We start from the raw sequence: 9,330 nt of genomic DNA, 5'->3' as shown, positions 1-9,330 counted from the left end.
TTTCAGCAGCTTCATAGTGAATCATGATAGAAAATCATGATTCCACAACTTATACAAAGAATTCCGGCAGCTAGACACTGGATCAAGAATTCATCAGAAATTATCAGCGGTGACATGGAACAGAACTACAATTTTCCAAAAAAATGGCAGTGAACCAGAGGCCTCCGATAGCTGCTGGAGATTTCAGAAAAAAAAAACATTCGCCGGAAAATATTTTTATTGATCCAGATGATCGATCCTTCTTTAGAAAACTTGGTTAATCGATTCAGATAATCGATGTACAAAATTATCTGGCAATCTCTTTTACAACAGATCTAGATCAAACCACACACATTGCTCAGAAATTATTTCAAAAGATCTTCACCAAAAATTCACGCATCAACATCATTTAGAGAAAATTTCGACAGAGCTTTTGTCGATCGCTGGAACTACTTGTGATTGATCATTAGAAAAACAAACAGTAAATTGAAATAAGAAAAATTCACATTAAATGCAGTTGATTAGATGCACTGGAACACACAATAAAATTATAGAAAAAATTTAAACGATGCAATCTGAAAAATATAGTAAATCAAAACAGGAAATCTTAATTCTAAAGCATGATTTTAAATGGAAATTCAGAGAGGAGAAAGAGAAAGAAGAAGAGAAGAAGAAGAAAAGGAAGGAAAGAAGAAGAAGAGAGGAAGAAGAGTACCTATGCCTTGGTTGAGAAAAGAGTTGGAATTCTCCTTCTTGCACCGCCGCCGGATTGCATCACTCCACCGGAAAGAGGAAAGAGGAGAAAAAGAGAGAGATGGAGAAGAAGAGGCAAGAAAGAGGTGGAGAGGTAGGGGAAGAAGAGGGGATTTGCAAGGGAGAAGACAAGCCTTCCTCTCCTCTACGTATCATATTTATAAATTTTGAACATTTTCCATAAGTCCTCTCTTTTTTTAAAATTCTATTTTGAAACCTCTCATATAAAAAGTTATTTACAAAACACCTCATTTTGACTATGTTTTTCAAAAATCTAAACTAACTCTATTTTAACTCTAATTTTTTTATTATTTCAAAAACTAAAACTACTATACTAATGACAATCACTAAAATATACACTAAATTGTAAAATAAAACTAATTTTCAAGCATTTTCTATTTTTTAATCATTTTAACATATTTACTCGAAACTAGCATAAAATTGGGTTTTTAATACGTTTTCTCATGAAATCATGCATATTTTAATATGAAATAAACCCTAAATATATGTATGATCAAATACCCCCATGCTTATATTTTGCTAGTCCTCGAGCAAACTAGAAAAATGCAAGAAATCAAACTATCACTAACTCACTTTCGTAGGAATCACGGTTGTATTTAGCACATGCAATAAGCTCTTTCAACCCCTAGGTTACCCCAGTGGACGAGTAAGGTCTCGTGAGAGTTTGCAGTGATGCAACCCACAAACATCTCTGTCATGTATGCATAATATTACACATCTTCACAAGTAGTAGGTCATTAAAGACTTTGTTTTTACAAATATTTTCTGTTATTTACAAAATCATAATATAATTAGAGTCTTTTATATACCACCACAGAAAAAGAATTTCTTTCACTTTTCTAAATATCATAATTATTTATATTTTGTTCTTAGAAAATCAAATAAAAACAAGTTATTATTTATTTTTTCTCACTCATATATTTTCTGCACAAATTTTCTCAATCACACTTCTAAGCACTGAACTTTTTCTTTTTAAGCTCTTTTTCTCTTTTAAATTTTTTTTACGCTTTTTCTTTTTGCGCACTTATTTTTATTTTATGGCCTGCATATGGTCTGCTTTTATGCCCTATGCAATGCCAACATCTTCTATACTTTTTCAATATATACCAAAAGATATCAACTAAGACACAAAAGTGACTTCCTTCATTTACCTTTTCGATGTGACTCAAATACTTCAACTTGTGTCTGTTCCCAGCTACTAGGGATCACAAAGTTTTCCACTCTCATTTTCGAAATGAAACTCAAACGCTTCATCTTACGTCTAAGTCCCATCTACTAAGGATTGTGAAATTATCCAAACAACCTAACGCATGCTCTTTTTTTTCACTTTTGATCTCGTTTTTGCGCTTTTGTTCATTTGCTTAGTTATTCAAAAATAAAATTGCACATATTCATATTTGTGATTCAAAATAAACTCTAACATGTATCTATCATCATTTCTTTGAAATCCGCATAAACAACTGGTTGAGTTTTTTGTAAATGGTATTTTTAAAAGATAGTTTTTCAATAAAATCTTTGAAAAATCGTCAACCAAAAGTAAATAACCGACTTTCCATAAAGTGGTAAGTGTGGGTCGAATCCATAGGGAACATGAATTACTCAAGTATTTCTATGAAATTTAATTTATTAATCAATAAACACTTGTTACAAATACAATGCTAAAACAATTACAAATTACACTACAACTAATTAGAAAAGCTCTTTAGTCTTCTGTTGCACGCCAAGGGTATTTATGTCTTTTTGCCACTTCTCAAAGTTTCGCACATGGACAAGAATCCCAGGAAATTTCTTATGCTTTTCAACCTAAAAACACAGGAAAGTACAAAGTTAGTAAATCACTTAATGAAACTAAACTAAAATGTAAATTAAACCTAATTCTGGAGAATTTAAACAACTAAAACCTAATTAATAATAAAATAAGAAAGAAAATAACAAACTAATTCTAAAATCAATCAATCTAAGTCTAACAATGCTGGATGATGCAGATGCAGCAATTAAAATGCAGAAAATACCGAAAGCAGACCGAAAATGATGAAATGAATGAAATTATAATTCTACCCCTAACTAGTAGAAAATAGACTTCTGACAGCTCTTCGGAAAATGACTGTTTGGCATAGCAAACGAGGTCCGATTTTCCCAAAATTTGTTTTATGCTGTAACTAACAGATTCAAGAATATGACACTTTTTACAGAATTAAAAAATGATATCTGGAACTCCAGATATAAATGTTTCAAAACTGGAAAAAATCTGGATATCGCAGGTCCCGAAATTTTAAAATCCGAAAAAAGCGGTTTTCACAAAACGCTTAAAAATCAGACCAAACCAACTCGGATCGAGCTGAAATTTGATCTGCAGACAGTTAACACGCCAATAAAGTGAATAAAAAAATAATTTTTAGAAAACTCAAAAAATTTTCACATGAAATGACGATTATGCGACAGGGCAAAAATCGGGTTTTGAGTTCAATGCACTATTCACTTTATAAGTCTATTTTAAACACTAAAAAAGCAATCTAACCCTAATGCGAACCTAAATGATACTGAATGACAGTGTATATGCAAATACTAAATGTAATTATGCTAAATGTAATGAAAATGGAATAAACTATGCAAATTATGACTAAAGCTATGTTAATTACTAATTCAAATACAACTAATCTACTTAAAAGTGCATACCTAACTATATGACTTAGCAACTGCAGTTAATAAGAACTAAATACAAAATTAACTAAATGAGAACAGCAAAAAACAATCACTCACTAACTAATTATAAGTGAAAGAAACATCTACTTCTAAAAGATGATAAATTTGAACACAGAACCACTCAACTAATTGACTTTCTATGTAATATTAACTAAACTAAAATTACTAAAATTAATAAAGACCAAACGGGGTGCGGTTTTAGAGTTTAGATGGGATTAAGTTCACGCCCCACACAAAGGGTTCAACTAGACCGACCTACTTCGACACTGCCTAATTTAAAAACCTAATAATTAAAACCAACTTAAAGTCTCCTAATCAATAACCTAAGTACTAACCTACGGTTAATACACTTAACTAAATTAATCAAGCCTAATATTAAGATAAACTTAACTAAAAAGAATTAATATTAATGTTTACCTAAGTCAATAACACAAAGTAGACAAGGGAGTTACTAATTGATAAAATCCGAAATTGGCAAGTGGAGAACCTCCAAATTCGTCCAACTCAAAAAAGGGTTGCTCTCATTAGAAATCTTCAAAACTCAAATTGGAATCCTTGAAGAGTTGAAATCGTCCAGCCAAGTGGGGTCTACACAAATTGACCTTGCCTTAAAAATAACCAAACAATCTTAAATATCTCTCCCAAATCCTTGAAAACTTTTTAAGAAAGGAATTTAAAATTCAAGATTGGTTTCCAAAAACGTCTAAAGGAGGGAAGGCTCTCTCCTTAATCATATTAAAAATCACTTTAGGAAATTGTGAAAGGAGAAACCGTCCAACACACAGAGGACCACACGATTTTGACTTTTTAAAAAATAATGTTGAAGATAAGCAAATCCTTTCTTAAAACCGTGGATACTCTTTTGGAAGGTAAATGAGATTTTCAAACTTGGTTTCTAAAAAGGTAAAAGACAACTTCTTATGTTGGACACCAACTTTTAACCTTGCTTAAAATATAATCCACGAATTTGAGAAGACTCAAGGTTGCCAAATTCAAATTTCACACATTAATGACCTTTATCTAGAATTCGATTTACCCTAGAGTATGAAATCAACCTATTACTAAATCAATGGTTAATATCTAATGAATATCAACTAAGAAAAAAAATGGAAAACATCATATGCTAACAATAAGGGAAATAGCTCCTAATTCAAACTTACCAAATCTTTTAATAAAAATGTCCAAAGTAGCCAAGACCTAATACAATGCACCTAGACACACTAATGAACATTCTATATGCAAAAAGACTCCTATTAAAAACAGCCTAGAGCTCTAATGGAGCTCTAATGGCTGACGCCCCTCCTTGGGGAAGATGAATCTAAAATACTAAAATCAAAATATAGCAATTAGACTAACACAACCATGAAAATGAATAACTAAATTAGCATACATCTACCACTAACAATTTAAACTAACGAAAATATAAAACAAATTATCTACTATGCTGGGAATCAAACTACATAAGACAACAAATTATCTAAACGACTAGCCTAATGCACAAAGCATGGAAAATTAGCAATACTAAATCTATTTCCAAAGCAATATCTAACTTAACTAAACATGAATCAACAATTTATACTATTGGAAAACTAAACCATATAGCAAACCTACAGCCGGCTGGCCAATACTATAAAACAAAAGATTAAAACTCGACTTTTTGGATTTTTTCAATATAAATAAAACACCTAAAACACTAAAACACCAAAACAATATTTAAAAAGACCCAAGTATGATCAACTTGACTAACACAACTTCACGAGACTGTGAAACTAACAAAACAAAGACAGACTCACACCTAAAAAATTGAAATTACACGCACTCTTCTAACTTCATATTTTTCCTCAACGACTATTTCCAGACAAATCACACGACATGTATCGAATCAAGCCAACATATCCCTTCAATGAAAACAGATCTAAAGCACCTTGGACACAGACACAATAAACTAAGATCACACGATGACACTACAAAAAAAGTTGCAGAGCATACACTTGCTGAAAAGCAAAGATCGACTAGAGTTAATCTAGTCGATCTTTCTTTTCTTTTTAATTAAAACACCAATCACTCAAACCAAATGACCAAACTAAATCAAAATGCAATTTTTAAATACGTTTTTCTGTAAAATCAACACAATAAAACACAAAGGACAGAAAATAAAATCGGCTAGAATAACCTCTAGCCGATTTACACGTTTTGAGTGAAAAACGATGGAAAATCAAGATTCGAACACTTAAAAATAAAATCAAACCTAGATCTACTGTGTTGGTCTATGCACGAGTTCTATACTAGGGCTGAAATGATAAAAAGACAGCAAACACACAGAAAATAACAAAAGAAAACAAGCATACACGATTTCAGGTTTTAACTAGAAGAAAAGAGAGAAGAAGACCTACCTCTAGGGCGATCCAACGATTGTGGGGGGGAAGAGAGCGGACAATGGCATTAGCTTGACGTCTTAAACTGTTCAAGAATGTTAAAATATCACCACGAGCAGGGTTTCTACAGCTGCAACACGTTGGAGAACCACCGAAGATGGAACGGGTGCCGATTCGCGATCGGAGGGCTTAGAAAACCTGGTGGAGGTAGGGTCGGCTCATCTTGTTGGGGTGTTTCACACTTCCACACAAAATAAATGGTCTCCATCTCTGCTACACCTGCAAAAACACAGCAAATAGTGATTAAACACAGCAAGGAGGATAAAGAAACGAATAGGAATGAAAAGGGAGATAGAATGATGCTTGATTTCCAAGCAAGAATCGATCTTCAATGCAAAATGTGATGGAATGAGGGGTTTGAAAAGGACTGGAGTTAGAGTCACAGTAGGAGGCGCCAATCCCAATGCCAAAGACGCCTAGGGTTTGCTGAAAACTCTAATTTATACTTTTGATAGTTTTCAGAAACAAGGTTATAAAAAAATAATTTTCTATGCGCCACTTTCTGAGAGGTTTTCTGCAAATATTTTCTAAATGGGTATGGATATGCGTGTGGGTTGGATTTGGGCTTTATAAAGGTTGATCCAAGGTTCAAAACAGCCTAATTGGGTCGGATATGGATCCGATTCACCTCAAAATTTGTGCCTGAACACTAAAATAGCCATAACTCTCTCATTTTAACTCTGATTTCTCTGAAATTCGAACCACAACCCCTTACTATCAAAATGCATCTAAACATGAGTTTTAAACCTTAATCTCACCATAAAATGCATGAATAACTAACTAACATGATGTGCATTTCATGCATCATCAAATACCCCCATGCTTGAATGTTTGTTAGTCCCTTAACAAACCACTAACTATGCTATGCAACAGAAATAAGAAATGCTAGACATGTATGCATAAAAACTAACTCACTTTTATAGGAATCACGGTTGCATTTAGCTTATGCAACAAGCCCTTTAAACCCCTGGGTTACCCCAGTGGACGAGTAAGGTCTCGTGAGGGTTTGCAGAGATGCTACCCACAAACATCAATGAAATGCAGGAATGAATTTTTCAAACATAGTAAGCAGTTAAGAAAACAATTGGAACAAATATTTCATGTAATGGGCATTCTCAAAACAAATTCAGAAATCTCATGCCACCACAGTAAAAATCTTTTTCCTTCACTTTTCTAAATTTGTAGTTATCTATGATTTTTCTCAGAAAGTCAAGTACTATCATGTTTTACTCATTTATCCTCACTTATATATTTTCTGCACAGTAATTCACACATTCTCCTAAGCAATGAAATTTTTCTTATTCAGGACATTCTTTTTCTTCTGATTTTCAATTTTTCACCCTTTTTCAATTTTCTCTCTTGAGCATTCTTCTCACATGAGCACTATTTCGAATATCCAATTTTCGTGACCCGTGTAGTGAGCTTTGGGTCAATGACTCCCAAGTCAGACGACCTTAGGGCACTAGATACAGAGTATCCCTCGAACTTAATTGTTCGAGTCACTAGACCTTCTATTCTAATAGTTTACGTATAGTCTTCCTCTCGTCATGTGCAATGTCTCTATCTCTTAGGCTTTCTATGCAGTCCATGTAATAAGCTTTCGAACCGGTGGCTCCCAAACCAGCTGGCTTTGGGGCACCAGGTGTAAAACACCCTTCAGATTCTACTTACTCGAACTACAAAGGCCACAAATATCGACTAGATAAGAGGATGATCTCCTTCGTTATCCTTTTCGTCAAGAGACTCAAACACTTCATCTTGTGTCTGAGTTCCACTACTAGGATTCACGAAGACATCAACAACTAAACGTAGCTCTATTCTTTTAAACTCATTTTTCAAAAAGCCTCTTTTCATTGCTTATTTCTTTCACAAAACATATTGTGCATACTTATACTAAAGTGATTCAAAACTTTCTAACAATCAAATACTATCTTTTCTTTGAATTTTCTCATAAATAACTACTCTATTTGAATCAGTTCAGAGAAAAAAAATTTTACATGGGGCTTAAAAATTTCTAAAGTGTTAGATTATGCCAAAAACAATCATATGTGCTACAAACTTGTTCTAAAATGCCTACTTTAGCTACGAGACATAAAAAAAAATTAGTGTGCATGCATTTAAACCACCACCCCATGCTTGAATGACACTGTCCCTAGTGGCATACAAAATATATCAGAATGCAATGCAAATGCACACTAAAAGACAATAAAATAAATATAGGAGAAAGGATAGATACAACCTGATCTGTGTCAGGCTTCTGAAATTGATTGACTCGACTTTGCATCTGATCAATGAATTCTCTGAAAGCTCTGCTCTATACCTGGTAACTCATTCTCATGCACTAATTGTTAGATTCTTCCTGCATAAACCAAAAACAAATGTCATCATATATGAAATAAAATACTGAAATGAAAAACAAACTAATGTACATATGATACATCCCTCTGGTCGAATCCTCATGCCTTCGTGAGATGCACTATCTCACACTCACCATTTTGCAAGGAATCTAAAATGTAGGGCTTCAGTCTTTGCCCATTAACCTTGAATGTACCTTGGGTCATAGGATCGAATAATGTCACTGCTCCATGTGGAAACACTTCTTTCACAATGTACGGTCTTGTCCATCTCGATCTCAATTTCCCTGGGAATAAATGCAAACGAGAATTGTATAGCCACACTTTCTGCTCTGGCTCAAACACTTTTCTGATAATGTGCTTATCATGAAATGCTTTAGTGTGAGCTTTGTATAACTTGGCATTCTCATATGCATCATTCCTGAGTTCCTCTAATTCTGAGAGCTGCAGTGCTCTCGCTTTGCCAGCCTGGGTGAGGTCAAAATTCAACTTCTTGATGGCCCAATATGCTCTATGCTCCAGCTCAACAGGAAGATGGCATGCTTTTCCGAATACAAGGTGATACGGGGACATGCCAATGGGAGTCTTAAATGCAGTCCTATATGCCCAAAGTGCATCATCTAAGCGCTGGGACCAATCCTTGCGGTCCGGGCGAACTGTCTTCTCTAGAATCCGCTTAATCTCCCTATTCGACACGTCTACCTGTCCACTGGTCTGCGGATGATACAGAGTGGTGAATCTATGATTGACAGAATATCTTCTCAGCAGAGAAGCTATTTGTATATTCCTAAAATGCTTTCCATCATCGCTAATCATCGCACGTGGTACCCCAAAACGACTGAAAATGTTGTGCTTAATGAACTTAAGCATCACTCTATGATCATTGGTCTTGGTTGCCACCACCTCAACCCACTTGGACAGATAATCTATCGCCACCAAAATGTACAAATTTCTGAATGAAGGCGGAAATGGTCCCATGAAATCAATGCCCCAAACATCAAAAATCTCGACAATCAAAATTGGAAGCAAGGGCATCATGTCCCTCTTGTACATGTTCCCAATCTGCTGACATCTAATACATCTTC

The sequence above is a fragment of the Nuphar pumila genome, chromosome 7 (genome assembly GCF_984573655.1).
Source record: "Nuphar pumila chromosome 7, dmNupPumi1.hap1.1, whole genome shotgun sequence".
Classification (NCBI taxonomy): Eukaryota; Viridiplantae; Streptophyta; class Magnoliopsida; order Nymphaeales; family Nymphaeaceae; genus Nuphar; species Nuphar pumila.
The sequence above is the reverse complement of the archived record's forward strand: the minus strand, read 5'-3'. Positions refer to the sequence as shown.